General features: G+C 40.9%; 1 pseudogene; it reads right to left on the reverse strand.

The window, feature by feature from the left end:
* Positions 1-1,797: 1,797 nt before the first annotated feature.
* On the reverse strand, positions 1,798-2,100 carry LOC129494113 (10 kDa heat shock protein, mitochondrial-like; annotated as a pseudogene).
* Between the last annotated feature and the right edge of the window lie 13,984 nt (positions 2,101-16,084).

Raw genomic sequence — 16,084 nt, forward strand, 5'->3', positions numbered from 1 at the left:
TCTGTAAAAAAGGAAGATAGCTATATAGAATGAAGCTAAGAATGTTCAGGCTGGGAGCACACTACCTCAAGAAATCAAAGGTGATCTATGAAACTTTCAGTTATGTATTATTACTAAAAATATATGTTTTGGGGAGATCCCTGAGTGGCTCAGCGGTTTAGCGCCTGCCTTTGGCCCAGGGTGTGATCCTGGAGTCCTGGGATCAAGTCCCACATCGAGTTCCCTGCATGGAGCCTGCCTGTGTCTGTGTCTCTCTCTCTCTCTCTCTCTGTGTGTTTCTCATAAATAAATAAATAAAATATTTTAAAAAAATAAATGTTTTGCCTTATCACCAATAAAATGATTCCACTGAGAGAAAATCACAAATGCAGGGTGATTGTTTCAGTTTGACATTAGGGCCAACATTTCTTAAAATGAGGTCTATAGATCCAGGGGCAAGGGGTGCATATTTGGGGAAGACCATGTATTCTCCAGTTTGAGAAACCAACACAAAAGTGGGTCCCAAAGCTGGCTTTATGTTAGTCTTCTGAGGATTTCTGTAAAAATACACATGCCAGGCTCTATCCCAGACCTACTAAACCAGAATTTCTACAAGTGAGGTCAAGGAATCTGAATTTTAAGATGCCCTCCCCGCGATCTGATAATTGGCTATTTTGAGAACTGATATCAAGGACTCTCTTTCCTTCTCTCCATCAATTAATGCTTAAATCCATTCTACGATTTCTTGACAAATACTCATCTGTGTTAGCTTGACTCCCTCAGTGAGGGACAGATTATTTCCTTCTGAGTCAACCCATTCGGGTTTTTTAAAAAGTTTATTTATTTATTTATTTATTTTTTCAAGGTTTGTAATTATTTATTCATGAGAGACTCAAAGAGAGAGAGGCACAGATGCAGGCAGAGAGAGAAACAGGCTCCTTGCAGGGAGTCCGACGTGGGACTCAATCCCAGGACTCCAGGATTATACCTTTGGCTGAAGGCAGGCACTTAACCACTGAGCCACCCAGGCGTCCCAATCCATTCTGTTGTAGTCACTATTGTTGTTGATAATTTTTTTATATTGAGCTGAACTCCCTTCCCTCAAGTTTTACTGAAGGATCAGCCTGGTGATACAGAGAACACATTTAGATCAGAACCTGTAAAATTATTATTAAACAATGATATGTGCATAATAACCTTCTTAAGGCCTCCTATCTCCTAAAAGGCTGGCAATTCTTCAAAAAGAGATTTTTTTGACATAAAATCCCAGACTCAACATACTATGTCCTATACATATATACTGGGACTGATTCTTATAGGCTTTATTTAATTATAATGACTCATAAACTGTGATCTGGCTGGACTACTAGGAAGTATCCGTTATTTTTTTTAAGAAATTTTGGGGGAAAAATCTGTAAAAATATATGTACAAGGATTGGGTTTGAGGAATTGAGTTTGTTAAGGAAGGAAGCTTTTATATTTTTCCTCATGATGAGTCTTTCTGTTTGTTTGTTTGGATACCATTAGTTGATTCTAAAGGACAGCCATGGGCACCTGGGTGGCTCAGTGGTTGAGCATCTGCCTTTGGCTCAGGTCATGATCCCAGGTTCTGGGACTGAGTCCCACACCACGCTCCCCACGGGGAGCTTGCTTCTCCCTCTACCTATGTCTCTGTGTCTCTCATGACTAAATGAATATAATCTTTTAAAAATAAAAATACAAAATAAAGGAGAGCCATGAGAATTATTTACATGACGAAAGATTTCACAATTCCCCTGGAATGGGCAGCTTCACTTGATGCCATTTCGATGATTTATTTCAGTCTCCATACTTTCCAAGAATGTCACCATCTCTAAATAAGAAATAATCCTTGTCATCTAGAATTACTTTGGTGCCTTCATATTCTGGGAAAAGAACTTTATCTCCAACTTTCATGCTTTCAGGTTAAATCTCTCTACTCTTCCCTTTAGAGCCCAACCCAGTGGCTACTACTGTTGATTGCAATGCTTTCCTTGAGATTTTCCAGGAAGTATAATGCCTCCTTTTGGTTACAGCTTTGGCTGCACTCCTTTCAACTCAAACTTGGTCAAAGAGGGAGAAAGGAACTTTCTGTCCTGCCATGACTCCAGCCTCTGCAGTTTGTACTCTGCTCTGGAGCTGCCAGGTCAAGGAGACCCATAGTCTGACCCTCGGGCCATGTGAATATGGGGGGAAAAAAGTCTCATGATGAGTCTTGTGCTTTTATCTTCAAATTCTTGAAATTTTTCCAGTATTGTTTCCTTCCTACTGTCCCTCATCCTTCCCTCACTTCCTTCCTGCTTCTCTGGTGCTTGTCAACATGTGTTTAGTCTTTCCTATGGACCAAGGGAGAGACTGGAGGAGGAGAGCCAGTTTGGATTTGCTACAGCAATCTAGGACCCAATAGACAGAGGATAGGGTAGGGGCAATGGGGGTGGCGGTAAGGAGAACAGACAGAAAAGAGAGTCAGGGAGGGACACATGCCAGGATGGAATCACTAAGTGGATACAGGGCTCAGGAGGTGGAGGAGGGAAAATTCACTCCAAGATTTGGAGGCAAGCGGGGAGCAATTGGCAGAAATGGCAAGATCTAAAGGAGCAGCCCCGGAGGAGATAATAGAGTTGGACATACTGGCTTCCAGAACTAGTAGAGATTGTTTAATAGGCTCTTGTAATGTAGTGCTGGAATTTAGGACCAAGGTTAGGACAGAGGAAAAAAGCCATAAGCCCAGGTACCAAACCTCAAAGACTGAAATTGAAGGCATCAGTGAGAAGGTCGGAGGCAGAGGTAATCTTTCTTAGAACTTCTAGAACAAGAAGAGAGAGCCCATGCCTAGTGATCCCTATTCAGTAATCCTTTGCTTATAATCTTAAAACACCAATGTCTCAGGGTCAAATGCCCTTCTAGTTAAAGTTTTCCTGATTTTTTTTGCTACATTTTCTACATGGGTTTTTATCTTAGATTTTTAGAAGAAATTTTACTTTCCCTCAGGATTGATAAAGTTTTACTTTCTTTAGGTGATTTTTTTTACAGTAGCAATTTTCTGTCCAAACTATGCTAAGTTGTTTAGTCTGTCCTACAGCAACTTCTTTGTTTCTATAACTCTTGTTTAAAAATATCATGGTAAAGTGTACATACCATAAAATTTACCATCTTTTTTTTAAAGAAAGATTTTATTTATTTATTCATGAGAGACACAGAGAGAGGCAGAGACACAGGCAGAGGGAGAAGCAGGCTCCCTGCGGGGAGCCCAACGTGGGACTCGATCCCAGGACCCCAGGATCACACACTGAGCCTAAGGCGGATGCTTAACCACTGGGCCACCCAGGTGACCCTGGAATTTACCATCTTAATCATTTAAAAATGTACATTTCAGTGGCCTTAGGTTCATCCACATTATTTGTGCAGCCGCCACCACCATCCATCCTTAGAACTGCTTTCATCTTGCTAAACTGAAACCTACTCCTCTTAAACACTCCATATTATCCCCTCCCACAGCCCCTGGCAAACCACCATTCTACTTTCTATGAACTTGACTACTTTAGGCACCTCATTTAAGTGGACTCACAAGGTATTTGTCCTCATGTGACCGACTCATTTCACTCAACACAATGTCCTCAAGGTTTATCCATGTTGTAGCATGTGTCAGACTTTACTTCTTCTCCTTCTTCTTTTTTTTTTTTTTAAGGTTGAGTAACATTTCGTTGTATGGATATGACACACTGTGTTCATTCAGGGGTCAATGGATACTTGTGCTGTTTCCACTTTTTGGCCATTGTAAACAATGCTGCTATGGACATGGGTGTATAAATCACTCTTCAAGATGCTGGGGTATATACTCTTCAATTACTCAATACTTCTTCAGTTATTTGGGGTAGCTACTGGATCATATGGTAAATCTATGTGCTCCTTGCGGGGGGTGGGGGTTGGGTGGGGGCACTGCTGTACTATTTTCTGTAGTGGCTGAACCACTCTCACCAACAGTGCACAAGAATTCCAATTTCTTCACATCCTCACTGACACTTGTTATTTTGTTTGTTTGTTTACTTTTTAAATAGTAGCCATCCTAATAGGTGTGAGGTGACATCTCATTGTGGTTTTGATGTGCACTTCCCTAATGATTCTTGATGTTGAGCATCTTTTCATATATCTATTGGCCGTTCTTCCTTAGAGAAATTTCTAGTTAAGTCCTTAGCTCATTTTTATTTATTTACATGTTTTTAAAGATTTTGTTTATTTATTTGAGAGAGACAGAGAGTGAGCACAAGCAGGGGGAGCAGGAGAGGGAGAAGCAGGCTCCCTACTGAGCAGGGAGCCTGACTTGGGGCTCCATCCCAGGACCCCAGGATCATGACCTGAGCCAAAGGCAGATGCAGGGCAGCCCCGGTGGCACAGCGGTTTAGCGCCGCCTGCAGCCCAGGGCGTGATCCTGGAAACCCTGGATCGAGTCCCACATTGGACTCCCTGCATGGAGCCTGCTTCTCCCTCTGCCTGTGTCTCTGCCTCTCTCTCTCTCTGTGTCTCTATGACTAAATAAAAAACAAACAAAGCAAACAAACAAAAACAAAGGCAGATGCATAACTGACTGAGCCACCCAGGAGCCCCTTAGCTCATTTTTGAATCAGATTATTTGCTTTTCTGTTGCTAAGTTGTCCATGTAATTCTTGATGTTTGTGTTTCTCTGGTAATTTCTGTCCCTCTCTTCCTTCTTTTTAGTTTTTCATACTCAGCAGCGTGAGGTTCCTTTGAACTCTACTGTGTAGTTTCAGTGTTTATTTAGGCACGAAAACAACTTAACATAAAAATAGAGGAAAACAAAAGAAATGTAGTAGCTTCTAACTGGAATCTGGTGAATTATTACATATTTCACAAGCAAGTCTTATGAAAAGGAATCATTTGACTCATGTAAGCTGAAAAGTATAGGGGAAGATCTAACTAATTTAAAGCTTAGGGCAGGGTTCCAACAAAGTCACCCGGATCCACCTCCTGGCTCTGCTTCCTCTGGGTCTATTCCATTCTGAGACAGCCTTTCTCAGTGTGGTTTTAACACGGTTGCCAATGGCAACTCTCTTCTTTTTCCTCCTCCTCTCCCACCACTTCCTCCTCCCCCTCCCGGCTTTTTCTTCAGTATACTTTATTTTGACCTAATTACAGGTTTACAGAAGGGTTATGAGAATAGTAAAGAATCCCTTTCTATCCTCTGCAAAGGAAAACTCACTTCCTGTATCTCACCAGAGATAGTGTCAGATCCCACATGTCAGGGCTCAGTAGGCGAGACTGTGTCTCTGTTTCCAGCTGTCAACCACAATCCACCTGTTTATGACCAACCAGCTATAAATCAAGTCTCCCATGATCCCCTTCTTGAGCTTAATAACCTTGTTGGAGTCACTCTCAGAACTCAGAGAAACATTTGCCTCTATTTACTAGTTTAGGATAAAGGATATTATAGAGGATTTAAGCAAACAGTTGGATGAAGAGGTATGTAGGATGAGGTCTGGAGGGGTCCCAAGGATAAGTGCTTCTGTCCCTGTGGAACTGGAACAGTTCCCACTATGTGGATGCTTTCACCAATGCTGAAGCTCATCAAATCTTGTTGTTCAAGAGGTTGTTTTTTTTTTAAGATTTTATTTATTTATCATGAGATATACACACAGAGAGCAGAGACATAGGCAGAGGGAGAAGCAGGCTCCATGCAGGGGAGCCCGATGTGGGACTCAGTCCCAGGACCTTGGGATCACTCCTTGAGCCTAAGGCAGATGCTCAACCACTGAGCCACCCAGGTGCCCGGACAATTTTTATAGAGCTTAATCTTCCGCCCCTTCACCTTTCCAGAGGTTGGTGGGTGTGGCTGAAATTTCCAACCCTCTAATTACATGGTCTTTCTGGTGACTAGCTCCATCCTGAGGCTAACCATGGGGCCCAACATATGTCACCTCATTAGCATAAACTCGTATGCTCCACAGGGGGCCTGTCACAAGTGACAAAATGCCAAGGGTTTTAGCAACTCTGTTCCAGAAACCACAGGCAAAGGCCATATATATCTCTTCTTATACCACACCCTTTAACCAGGTTCCTCTGTTGCTAACTTTTTATCCCATTTGCTTTACCCTGTTCTTCAATATATTATCTCTGTGTGTGATTATATGTGTATAATATAATTTTTCCTGAACCAGGCGCAAAGGAGTTACAGATGTGATGACCCTTTATGCCAATATACTTTAGTGCATATTACCTAAAAATAAGGATATCGACCACAATACAGTTATCAAAATATGGGTATTAATGTTGATGTGGGGCACCTGGGTGGCTCAGTTGGTTAAGCATCTGCCTTCAGCTCAGGTCATGATCCCAGAGTCCTGGGATCAAGTCCCATATCAGGCTCCCTGCTCCTCAGGAAAATAAATAAATTTCTCACTGTCAAATAAATAATAATAAAGCCTTAAAAAGAAAATAAAGTTGATACAGTACCAGCTAATCCACACACCTTATTCTAATTTTCGCTAATTGTCCCCAGTAACATCTTTTATGAGAAAAGAAAACCACAGATGATAAATTGCATTCTGTTGTCAGCTTCTCCGGATGTTGCTGAATTCACCTCTGTGAGGCTGTAACATTTTGCATTCCCACCAGCAATGCATGGTAGCAGTAGCTCTGTCCCTATGCACATCTTCTGAGAAAGAGTCCAGTAAGGTCCAGGTCACTGGCCAGTTTTTTTTTGAATTGAGTCTTTTATGCCCGTTTGGTCCAATTTGGGCCACGTGTTCTTTCCTGAACCAATTACTGTTGTCAGGGGAAATAGAAGGTGCTGGTTCTCTTAGCCTGGGGCACACGCCTTGTCCTGGGAGCCCACAGCTGGATTCAGGTTCACAGGCAGCGCTGGGTTCAGACTCGGGGGAGGGCTGGTTTTCCACAGCAGAATTAGAATACTGTTTCTACAGATTTGAACAGGAAGAAAGCACCAGAAACAAACAAGGAATACCCGATGCATGCTCCTCTTGATGGGTGCCCGACATTCACATGTACCAAAACAGCAAATGCCTACTGTGTGTGGCAAAAGTGAGAGAGACTAAAACCCAGAACATAGGTAGGCCCCCACCTAATTTTTCATTTTCATGCAGTAAATATTTTACGATCTCTTCTTTTATTCATAGCACCACTCATTCTGAGAGATATTTTGGTCTGTCTAATTTTATTTTTCAATTGAACTCTCAGCTCTAGGTAGCAGCAGGAAGTTGCATACTTATCCTACTTTTGCAAAGTATGTACTAAAAAATAAGTCTGTCCTCAAAATAATTTCACTAAATGTTACTCAAGTAGATAAATGGAAGTTCAATTTTTGCTCTGGTTGTTCCAACCTATGGGAGATTGTAATCTGTCTAAAAGAACTTGGGTACTATTTTCCTCCCAATTTCTCCAACAAACAAACTTTCATTGTTAGTATGTTTATTTTCCTGCCTTTTCAAATGACAGAGAATTTTCATCTTGCACAGAAACTAAAGGGTTTCTTGGTGCAGGGTCATGATTTGTGGCCGGTTCACATTTCTTCTCATTCTTGTTTTTCTGTGGATTGTAAAGCTTCTAAATGATCAATTGCCATCATGAGAGCCCTCAGATGGGTTGTGTTCCCCTGGGGCAGTTTCTTCAAGCCCAGAGGCATTAACCCTCCCAGCTATATCTGTGCCAGGACAAACTGATCTCTTGTTTTACATGCAAAGAGTATTTTGGGAAAATATTTTCTGAACCTAAGTGCTTAGTGTACTTTGAAGAACATACATTTTATTCCTGTAGTCATCAAATCTCAAAAAGTCCTACCATTCCTTGATATAGGAGTGTACTCGTTTTTATTTTCCACTCAATGGAACCCAGAAGTACCTTTAAAACAAAGAATCCAATTTAAACCAGCCTCTCTCACTTCTTAATCAACAATTAGACAAATATGAAACAGAGGAAACCCAATGATGGTCTGCCTGCATCTTTTCCTTCAAGTGGATCTGAAGGAGAAAAATGCAGGGGAGTGTTTTGAGGAGGTGCTGGAGGATGCAGGAAAGGGGCATGTATGAATGATCCCTTGGAGATGGAAACGGGACACCTGGGTCATAAGGTGGCTGTGTAGCCATGGCCAAGCCACATATATTTTCTGGAGGTTAGAGGATGATACATATAAAAAAAAAAAAACAACAACAACAAAAAAACAAGAACTTCAGAATTTAATACCAAAGTCATAATTTGCCCAAAAGTGACAAGGTGTATCTTCCTGAAAAAAACCACCATAACTTTGTGATCTCATAATTCAGATTGCCCAGATAGATGTTATTTGTATAATTTTCCCTAACATAATGATAAAATCTGTCCTTTCAGAGGGATAGTTTTATTCTATTTGAGAGGGGAAGGGTGATTCCGGTGACCATGCTCTCTTCACCCAACACAAGGTCAACTTGAGGCCATTTCTTAATATGGAAGATAAGCCCTAGGGAAAGAAAGAAAAGGCAGATAGATGATCTATTCCTTTAAAAACAACTGATCTGACTTTAGATTGAAGGGGCATGTGAAGATCAGTTGAGGCTCTTGAGTGATGCTGGAAATTTCTTATCCCAAATTAAACAGCAATTATGTCTTGGAACCCATTTTTGGGGCCTATATTCTATTTTCTGTAAAACTGGATTAAAATGAGGAAGAATTTTGAACTAAAAGAGAACCAGAATGGGACAAAATAGTCCCAAAAACCTCTTTAAAATAAAACAAGTGGTTAAAATCAATTTCTAGGATGCCAACTGGCAACTCTGGATATTCTCTTTACATGCCAGAGGAATTGTTTCGATAAACATCCACCATGTCTGAAGGCTTTGTCTCCAGGTTTTAACTGAAAAATTATCCCACAATGTACGCTCTTTATTTTTTAAGGCAAACTGTATCTCAACTTTTCTCTCTGTTACCATCACTTAGTCTAGAAATGACACTTAAAAAATAATAAAAAAAAAAGAAATGACACTTAACTGACCCCTGTCCCTCCAAAAATAAAATAATTTAACCACCAGGAAATGTCCTGGGAGGGATTCTTATTAGACAATATTTATTCATTTATTTAAATGTTGATGAAGAGCATCTGGGCAGGTGGTAATGAACCAAAACAAAGGCTCTGATCTCATGAAGCTGGATTCTAATGAGGAGACACCTACAATAAACAAATAAATATATAACATAAGCTGAAGATGAGTGCTACCAAGAAAAATAAAACATCATATATGGTTGCAAAGAGCAGGTGTGGGAGGGGGAATGACATGTGTTTTATTTAAGTAGGGCAGTCCAGGAAGAGGTGGCATTTGAGCAGAGAGCTGAATGAAGCGAGGGAGGGAAAGGTGAGGTTATCTAGAGTAAGAGTCTGCAATTTTTGTCCGTGAGGGGACAGAAAGTAACTGTTTTTGGCTTTGCAGGCCATCCGGTCTCCGCTGCAACTGTCTGACTTCACCCTTGGCACTAGAAAGCAGCCAACGGACAATGTGAATGAGCGGGTGAGGCCATGCTCCACTAAGCCCGTAGTTATGGATGGCAAAATGTAAATTTCATGTATTTTTCATGTGTCACAAAATATTAGTTTTCTTTCTTTCTAACCATTTAAAAATATATATATATATAAACCATTGTTGGCTCAGAGGCCATACAAAAATAAGCCATGGGCTATGTTTGCTGACCTCTGATCTGTGATCACAGATAAACACATTCCAGAAGAGGGAAGAATCAGGCCTTAAAGCAGGAGCATGCACAACCTGATTGAAAGCAAAGCAAAGTGCCATCCAGAGGCATCAATTAGTAGTCATCATGGGAGAGAGCCCCCTACACTCATTCCTAACTATTTTTACCTGGATATGTCAAGCTTCTAACTGTTAACTGTGTTTAGGATGAAGATTTGTTCGGTTGGTCTCCCTTCAGAAGAGAGAGCTCATGTTTCAGAGGGGTGGATGGATCTGGGGAAATTTCTCAGAGGAAGTAGGTTTTTGTTTTTTTCTTTTAAATAATTTTTTAAAAATTATTTGACACAAGAGAGAGCACAAGCAGGGAGAGTGGCAGACAGAGGGAGAGGGAGAAGCAGGCTCCCCGCTGAGCAGGGGACCCAATGTAGGGGTCGTCCTAGGACTCCAGGACCATGACCTGAGCCGAAGGCAGAAGCTTAATGGACTAAGCCACCCAGGTGCCCCAAGGAAGTAGGTTTTGCACTGCCTTGACTTAGAAAAATGAGTAATGTTTTAACAGAGAAGCCTGGACAAGGAGAGAGAAAGAATATTCTAGGTAGAGAAACAACCTGAATAAAAACCTGAAAGTAGAAGTAGTGTGTTGTGGTTTACAAGTCCTGTCTCAAGTACCCTTTGTGTGTGTGTGTGTGTGTGTGTGTGTGTGTGTGCGCGCTGCATATCCCTCTACCTTGAAATGCAACCCTCCATACAGTGGTTCTCAAATTCTGGCCTGCATCCGAATCACCCGGAGGGCCCTACCTGTGGGTCTCTGATTCAGCAGGTCTGGAGAGGAGCCTGAGCATGTGCATTCCTGGTGAGTTTACAGTGATGCTGATGCTGCTGGTCCTAGGACCCCATTTGGAAAACCACTGCCCTGCAGGGTCGTCTGCTACAGGGAAAGGGTGGGGTCTGGCAATTGTCTATTGCGTGGCTTTCACAATGGGGCAGTGCCTGAGCAGCTATGGATCCCAAGCCCATCATAGACTTCCTGAGGCGTGCATCCTGTTCTGCTCCTGACTTCTTTCCCGCGACTATCCAGAGGGCTTAAAATTTGTACGTGTGTTTCATGTGGTGCTTCTGCTTCCAGACTCTGTGTGTGTGTGTGTGTGTATGTAATATATATATACATATATACATATATATGTATATATATATTATCATCTGTAGAGACATGTTTTTTACCACCAACAACAGACAAAGCAATAATATGGAGTAGCACACAATACACTGAACATTTGGAGACTCCTAGGGTGTCTCCAGAGACAAAGGAAACTGGAGACATTTTGGAATTGACTAACACAGGGAGTTTGTGTATCTTTCTCACCAATTAAAGGCCAAGATGAAAATGAAATTCTCCAGCATCTAAGAATATAATTAAACTTCTTATTATGCATACTATTGATTCTTCTGTCAACATCATTCTTTAAGACTGACAGGTAGCAAAACTAAGCAACACATTATTTCTTTGAAATCATTCACTTGCACCAAATTTCTAATGATTTGCAAAAAATCAAGAAGGTGGGCAATTGGAAGATTGATACACTCCAAAAGAAAAATGTTTTTTTAAATGGAAAATGCCAAAAATAAAAATTTTCTTTTGTGTTCCAAAATTAAACAAATTTTGGAAAGTGAAATGAGATACCCACATGTATTTGGAAGTGGCACTTCAAAAATTATCAAGTTAAGGGGCACTTGGGTGGCTCAGTCAGTTGAGTGACTCCTGATTTTGGCTCAGGTCGTGATCTCAGGGTCATAGGATTGAGCCCCATGTCAGGTTCTGTATTTGGTATAGTCTGCTTGAGACTCTCTCTTCTCTCCCTCTGCCCCTCCCCTCTCACCTCCTCTATCTTTAAAATAAATAAACATATTTTTAAAATAAATAATCAATTTAAAGTGTAATTAAGAATATGGAGCAAAAACTCAAAGTTTGAATGACCAGTTTCTGCTAAGGAATAAAGTCCTATTTACAGATTCTGTGTCCTTCCCTGCTGAGGCTTGTGTTTCACGATCCTGTCACATGCCCCCAGCTGTGGCTTACTGGGCATTTAATCCAAAGGTGACCCATCTCAGGCAGGCCAGCAACCTTGATGTTGGAGAGACTGGGATTGGCTAGCTGTGAGAGCCAAGTAAGGGCCCGCTGTGGACCAGAGCCAAAGTGAGGCTATGAAGAAACCCAGTGGTAAAAAGAGGAGGACAGAGTGGACAGACTCATGGGGAAGAAGTAGAGAGGCCATTAGTGAGAGCTCATGTGGCCTCTATTGGAGAAAGGGACAGACTTACTCTGGATGGTTCTCTAGTCCCAGGACATGTGTATCCTTAGAGTCAGCTACCTTTTCCTTGAGATGGCCAACTCAAGTGGATTTCTTTAAAGGGATTTAATGCAAACAGCAGCTGTGTTTCTAATTACTACTATTATTTCTAACCAGGAAAGGACAGTTTTGTTATTTTAAAAAGTTTTAGCACATCTACTGGAAAAAATGGTTTTAGAAGTAGGCATGAATCTAGATTTTGTGTGGTCTGAAGCTTGTACAGATTAGGTAGCTATTTTTAAGAAAAATAATTCCAGGGGATCCCTGGGTGGCGCAGCGGTTTGGCGCCTGTCTTTGGCCCGGGGCGCGATCCTGGAGACCCGGGATCGAATCCCACATCGGGCTCCCGGTGCAGGGAGCCTGCTTCTCCCTCTGCCTGTGTCTCTGCCTCTCTCTTCTCTCTCTCTCTGTGACTATCATAAGTAAATTAAAAAAAATTAAAAAAAAGAAAGAAAAATAATTCCAGATGACCCATACAAAATAGCTACAGAGCCCTAGGAGACCCATGTAGGTGAGGAGACTTAAAGCCTGAGCTTCATTAACTTCACAGTAACTTCAACTCCATTTAGGAATGAACACATGATCCAAAGGGGCAGTTTGAGCTTAGATACTTTTGTCTCCAACAACAACCATGTTTAATTTAAGTAAAAAGTGCCCCCTGCCAAAAATTACATTACATCATCTTCATGCTTTATTTCAGTGTTTTTAAGCTTTAGCAAAAGAACTATTTGTGGGCATGACTGGTACTTTTTAAAGGATGAAATAGATTAGGAAAGAGAAGAAAACATCAGGGTGCATCACAATAACATCAGGAAACTATTGTTCTGTGAGACTTTTCTTTCAGTTTTATACATATAATGCCAGTGATTCTCAGAATCTCTTCATAGCCTTAAAAAATAGATAGAACCTCCCAAAGTTTTTGCTTATGTGTAATATATCTGTTGATATTTGCTGTATTAGAAATTAAAACTGAAGGCAGCTCAGTTGGCTCAGTAGTTTAGCACCACCTCAGCCCAGGGCATGATCCTGGAGACCCAGGATTCAATCCCACATCAGGATCCCTGCATGGAGCTTGTTTCTCCCTCTGCCTGTGTCTCTGCCTCTCTCTCTTTTTTTTTTTCTCTCTCTTTCTCTGTGTCTCTCATGAATAAATGAGTGGAGTTTAAAAAAAAAAGAAATTAGAACTGAGAATTAAAAAAATTATATAAAATGAAATAATTATGAAATTATTTTAATAATAAATAAATATATAAAATAAAAATAAATAGATGTATATATGAATAAAATACAAATATAAATATATAAAATAAAATAAAAAGTAAATATATATAAAATAAAATAAAAAATTATATCTATCTATAACTAGTCAAGTGTAGTGAGAAGGAGGAAAGAGTAGAACAAAAAGTTCAGTCTGTAACTGACAGTGAACAATCATCTGAGATAACTCACTACCTTCGGGCCAGCCTGGAATATATCAGCTTATTGGGACACCTGGGTGGCTCAGTGGTTGAGCGTCTGCCTTTGGCCCAGGGCGTGATCCTGGAGTCCAGGGATTGAGTCCCACATTGGGCTCCCTGCATGGAGCCTTTTTCTCTCTCTGCTATGTGTCTGCCTCTCCCTCTGTGTCTCTCATGAATAAATAAATAAAATTTAAAAATAAATATTAGCTTATTAATTTTTATATTAATAGCTGTTGTGGTCACTCCAAGGAGGCAGGATGAGCCCAACAGTTGTCACAATGAACGGGGTGTTTAGGTGGTGACTACCACTGAGAGTCTCTCTTCTCTTGCTTTGGCTTGCAATCTGGCTCTGCTGCCCACTGCCCAGCACGTATTTTGAGCTGCTGCCAGCTGAGGAGATTGCCCTTTGAACTGTGCTACTTTGTGCTGCATTTGCTTGTCCTATCAAGCCTCTGTTATATAGATGTGACCAACCCAAGTGGAAAGTTTTGATAATTAGTGTTTAGGGCCTGGATTGAGGCCCTCTTTGAAGTAGGCCCAGATCATATGTCTCAGCCTTTGCCAGATGCTACCATGCTGGAGGACCCCTTGACTACCTGGGGTGCCTCTGGGGATCAATAGAGGGAAGAGCAATGGGAGTTTGAACACTTTCCAGACAATATCATCATCATTACACAGGAGGGAGCTTGCTGGAGAGTTGCTGTTTTCCATCCCTTTACTGGGACATCCTTATTAAGGATGGACACAAGGAATTGGCACAATTAGCTATACTACAGGCAGTCAGCTTAGCGCTGGTCCCTGGCCAACAACTGACTCCATCTGCACATTTTAACAGGTACTAGGGCTATTCGTTGCCAGTGGTCAGCCATCTGGTCCAGTCAATGGCAGCAACAATTCCTTACCCAAGGCTACATCCTTATGGATAAAGACCTCTGGAAATCTATTGCTAACAGACACCCAAATTATAAACCAAGGTCACATATATCTCTGTACATACTAAAACCTCAATATGAGGGTTCACCAAAACACTTCTTTGCAGTTCCAAACTTTACTGATAGTGACCAAGGCACACATTTCACTTTGCCAAATACACGTGCCAGGTCCTTGAATGAGGTCTTCAACTGAGCTCCCTACCAGACTCAGGCTACAGGTTGCACAGAGCATGATAGTAGCTTAGCTGTTATGAGTTCAAATTCAATTAAAGGAATTGTGACATTTTCAGTCATCAGTCAAATATCAGGGGTGAATTTTAATAATCAGTCCAACTGGAGCACCTGGGTGGCTCAGTGGATGAGCAACTGCCTTTGCTCAAGTCGTGATCCCAGGGTCCTGGGATCGAGTTCCGCACTGGGCTCCCTGCATGGAGCCTGCTTCTCCTACCTATGTCTCTGCCTCTCTCTCTGTGCCTCTCATGAATAAATAAAATCTTAAAGAAAAAATAATCAGTCCAACTTCATTTTTGATATTTGAGTGCTGACATCTTTCAATCTCTCCTCCTCATGTTTCCATCTTGCCCACATCTGGGAAGGCAGTAAGAAAGCTCATGAGCTCCTTCCCTTGGTGCCAACAAAAAATTCAGACCACATAAGATCTGGCTCATATGAGGGAATGCTTGCTCCAACCCCTCCTCCTAACCATCATAAAACTCCAAGCCGGTCACCTCTCCCTGATTTCTCAAGCCATTTATAAACCATCTTGAGAATCTGCCCTGCTCTTCCCAGAAAGCCTCATTATGTGAGTAATAAATTGCTTTATGCCCTTTTGGTATAAGTGTGATGCTGAGCCAAATTTTGGGTGTGGAATCTATATATCTCCAAGGGGTGACCACAGCAATACAATAATAAACCCATTACATGTTAAGTAAATTAAAAATTTAAAAATTAAATATTTTTAAAAGCAGGAAAACATTCAGTGAGAAGAATGGCATTTTTTTTTTACTTTTCTTCTTTTTGCAAATCTCTTTGATGTCTAGTTTAATAGAAGACACTTTGATTCTCATATTCTTCATTCAGTTTATTGCAATGTGCTTCTGCTCACCTTTCTTTAAACTATTTAAAGAAAATTCATCCTCACTGTTAAACAGTTGGAAAGAGGAAGAGAATTTTAATAATGCCTTTAGATAATCGTAGCTATTTTTGACACTGCCCCAAACTTGACAAGTGATAGTTTCCTAGTTGCAACGTGGAACCTGAAACCATATTATTGTACTTTTCATACTCTGCTACATTAAAATCCATCCTGAATTTTTAAAAGATTTTATTTATTTATTTGACAGAGAGAGGGAGCAAACACAAGCAGAGGGAGTGGCAGAGAGTGAGGAAGAAACAAACTCCCTGCTGAATAGGGAGCCCAATACGGAGCTCAATCCCAGGACCCTGAGATCATGACCTGTGCAGAAAACAGACAACTGACTATGTGCCTCTCCATCTTGCATTTTGAATGGATCTTTTACCCATGCATTTTTTTCAACATCATGCATTGATCATTTGGAAAATATTGATTAACTGAGTTATACAAATCTTACAAAAGGTGACACATTTCATTATGTAGTATAAAAAAATCCTCTTTGTTAATATGACTACAGATCTTA

This window comes from Nyctereutes procyonoides, unplaced genomic scaffold (assembly GCF_905146905.1).
Source record: "Nyctereutes procyonoides isolate TBG_1078 unplaced genomic scaffold, NYPRO_anot_genome, whole genome shotgun sequence".
Taxonomy (NCBI): domain Eukaryota; kingdom Metazoa; phylum Chordata; class Mammalia; order Carnivora; family Canidae; genus Nyctereutes; species Nyctereutes procyonoides.